Source organism: Eurypyga helias, unplaced genomic scaffold, assembly GCF_000690775.1.
Source record: "Eurypyga helias isolate BGI_N326 unplaced genomic scaffold, ASM69077v1 scaffold8851, whole genome shotgun sequence".
Lineage (NCBI taxonomy): Eukaryota > Metazoa > Chordata > Aves > Eurypygiformes > Eurypygidae > Eurypyga > Eurypyga helias.
The window spans coordinates 28,086-32,104 of NW_010231443.1; positions in this window are offsets into that span (position 1 = coordinate 28,086).

Below are 4,019 nucleotides of genomic sequence, written 5' to 3' on the forward strand. Positions count from 1 at the left end.
GTAAGAGAAGCACAGGCTTTCATCCTCCTGTACTCTTTACACACAGTTGTGAGAGTCTTGGGCAGTTTGAGTCACACTGAACTTCAGTGTCCTGATGACTTGAGGTCATTAACAGAACTATCCCCTAACCAAATACTGGGGCTGTACTTGCAGGAGGATTCACAGGGGTGACCTCTGGATCCAAGCACTGGAGTGTGCATTTCTTCTGCTGGTAAAATGCACGAGGTGAAATTTTTGTATGTTAGGAGAGCTGTGGACCCTGACCCCCTCCCTACTAGTACTCCTTAACTGCGTTTGAATTTCTCCACCCCAGCTCTGGCACTGGAGGCATTCAAGTAACTCTAGTTATGTAATTCCTATCTATATTGGGTTATTTTTCAGCATTTTTATCCTTAACTAGCAGGGTTTCTTTGGTTCTTCCCATACTGTTGGAGCTGTATGAATTTGGACTTTTATGACAATCCCTTGACTTTATCAGTGTGGATGCATCACAGGCTGATTGTGAAAAGGCCACATTGGAGCGTACTTGTCTTATGCAAAGATGCTCATGATGGTGCATTTTGTAGTTCCAGACTAGTTTCTCAGTTTGTTTTCTTACTGGGTTTTAATTTGCTCTTGCTTTAACTTTACAGAGCACATGATTTCCTGGGAGGGTCCCACAGGAATAGCAGAATGTTATATACTGTACTAGTTTGGCGAAGGTATGAAGGAAACATACGGAGATAGCAGTTTGGTGAACTGCAGAAACAAATGCATAGCAGTAACCACGTGTGAGACCCTGCCCTGAGCTGTGGGATACTTTCCAGCTGAGCCAAATTGTATCTCTGCACCCGCCATTTGAAGGAGGAATGCTTAACAGAATTTGGTGCTTTAATGAAAAAGATGACAGAGGACCAGGAAGATAACTGCAGGTCCACATTCTCTTGAAAAGGATGCGAATGTGACTTTCTTATTCTTGTGCTGACATACATTTTTATGGTATTGTGTTTCCCAGCGCATCCAGATTCTTTGGGCTGCAGAGTCCACTGGGTCGTACACAGGCACAGGCACTGGTTCAGCTCACTCCATCCCTATTTACTTGGGGTGCCAGAGCTGCTTAACGTACTAGTCAATGTGGAAATACTAGCAGATTGCTAGGTAGGTAGAGTAAGCTGCTTATTATTAAAGTCTCATCTTTTTTTTAGGGGTAGAAGGTTTGTCTGAAAATTTGTGTCAGGACCGTGGTCAGTCTTTATGAATAAGTGCAAGCCTCCTGGCTTGACCCTTGCCATCATTTTGTGTTTGAGTGTGACAAATGAAGCCAATGTTCCCTGTGTGCTGAGAAGGGGCAGACCTGCCCCTGAGTCACCCTCTGCACCCCAGGTTTGTTAGCTCGCCTGCGTCCTTGAGCAGTGGGGAAATGTTGGGGTGGTTGATAGGACTGGGTGTCTGGGAGCAGTGCGTGTGTAGAAGAAACTGAGGACCTGAATTACTGCTGTAGCTGTAGGCCTCAGGGGGATGGTAGCACATGCTCTTCTCCCCTTTCTTGACTTAGTGGTCTCCCTGAGAAATGCACTAGGCTGTAGATGCACTGTTCATGCCTAGTTCAGATCTAGGCTCTCTTCTAAATCTGGCAAGAGCTGTCGCCAATCCAGTTGGCTTTTTCACCTGGTCGTGGCTCTCATGACGATTGTCAGAGAAAATGCAATTCCTTCTTCTCTGCAATTCCTGCTCTGTCTCATTCTGATGCTGCAGGCACTTGCCCCACTCCCCTTGGACCCTGTTGGACCATGCTATATGCCAGGGCTGATGCCCTGGTGACTACAGAGGAGGTAATCCAACGAGAATTGCACGTGCTTGTGAGCGTGCAGCCCACCTTAGCTCCTGGACACCTTCCAGTGCTTACCAGCGAGGGACTTGGGGAGGCATCTAGATTGCTCTGGCAGATGCCTGCTCCTCTGGCACCAATATCAAAGAGAGCAGACTGCTGTTACTAAGCGTCTTTGCAGGGCTTCAAGCCAAGGTTGAGACAAAATCAAGAAAGAAGCAACATCAAAAACAGCCCTGGAAAAATGGTATTTACTTGGCAAAAACATATATTCTGTATGAAGTGTCCAGAGGAAGTTTGCCAGTTACCAGCCCCTTTTTGGCATCCTATGGATATTTACACTAACTTCCATATCTTAATTTGTAGGCCAGTCTCCTCAGCTCTGATATCACTGCTTACCAGCCCTAAATGTTGCAGGTGGCTCTATGGATCAATAGCCACGTGGCTCTTGGCATGAGATATGAATGGTAACTGTGGGCCTCATGTTTAAGGGTTGTGAGCTTCCACTTGAAACAGAGGGGATCTTACATTTCTGAAGAACATAAGTGCCGCATGGAGATGCGTACAGTTCACATTTCCATTTGAAAGCAAGAGTTTTTGCATCTCTACGGCCAAAAAGAAAAAAGGGGAGGAAAAAGTTTGATAATTTAGGTATTCTGAGGCACTTGGAAAGCACCAGCTGTCCCTGTGGAGGAAACTGTTTGCATCCGTCCCCAGCCACACTCAACATCACCAAAGTAATGGGTTGGTTTCTTTGGTGGAGGTACAATATGAAATCTCTTGGCTTCTCCTCAAGTCCCTTCTGTAGCTGGAGCACTTTCACTGCTGGCAGCTGGTGCTTGCAGGGATGAGGCTTGGCTCTTCCAATCAAATTCCGTAACCTCCTCCCTAGCCAGCTGCTTTCCAGGTCTCTGTACAGTTACTTCTTGGGAGAGCATGTCTGTCAAGATATGCCTCACTTTCAGATCTCAGAAATGTGTCACGGACTCCAGCAAAAAGGCTTTTCCTCTGCACGGCCTTCTGTTTAAAAAAGATAGTTAGCATCTGACTTGGGCCTGAGTCAGTCCCTGGAATTGTTAAACTCTAGGGTCTGCAAGCAAAATGCTATTCTCACCTATAAAGGTTCTGTGTTGGAAATCACCACATGTGTCAGCAACCATCAGAATGGCAAAGGGGTAGGTGGAATTTCCTTCCAGCTTAAGCTGAAGAAGTGGGAGATGGCCACACACCAAAAGATCTTCTGCTTCTGGAGTCTAATATCTGTCATGAATTGCAGGGAGGGTAGAGCAGCCACTGGAATTATGGGCTTAGCAGATCACTTACAGAAGAGAACTCAGTATGAACTACACCATAATTAACAGCAGGGTTTTTCTTCCAGTGCTGGATGTCTTTGCCACCAGAGTATGGAAAGTGATGCAAAGTCCCGTGTCTCCGAGGACCCTGCCGTCGGGAATTCACGTCTGGGACCTTTGTGGTGTAGGTTTACCCTCGGGCTCCGGCTGCTCCCCAGCTGTAGGGATGTGGGAAGAGACCTTAGAGGTGAAAGGCATGTATTGCTGTCTTGAGGGAGCAGGACAAACTGGAAACTGGTCTTCCAGTTTGTTTTTCTCCCTTGATGTGTTCAGAGGTGGTTGGTCACCACTTGACATCTTAATATTTCCAAGTCTGTTAGAATATGTCACCTGGTTTCTAGTTGCTTGGAAATCCAGGGTAGTAGTGCTGTGCAGGGAGGACACTTTGCTATTCCCATAGCAAGGAAGGCAGAAATGAAGTTTTGCAAGCACAGGCTGAATTTCCTGTGCATTGGCAAAAGGAGTAGTCTGCGCTGGTTTCCATGGTCACACAGTTGCCTAGTTCTCATTATAGCAAAAAAGCCAAATATATCTGTTTGTATTTTGATTTATTCCATACGTGCATTCCCTGTGGGTCTTTTCCATAGATTGAGATCTTAGGTGAGTTTTCCAGCTTGTGCTTTTTGAGATGATGGTGTTACAGCGACTCAGGAAAGCATTGGACTTTGTAAGAGGTGAATGTAATGAGCGATTTAAAATACCTCACGGCCTTAACCAGAAGAATCAGAAGGGTTGTAGCAAGATGGTCTGTTCTCTTTCAAAGAGTTTGCATTTGGGAAGTTGTGGTTTAACTCCAGCCAGCCAAAACAACCAGGAAGCCGCTCTCACAGTGGCTTCCTCCAGCAGAGGGAGAGAATCAG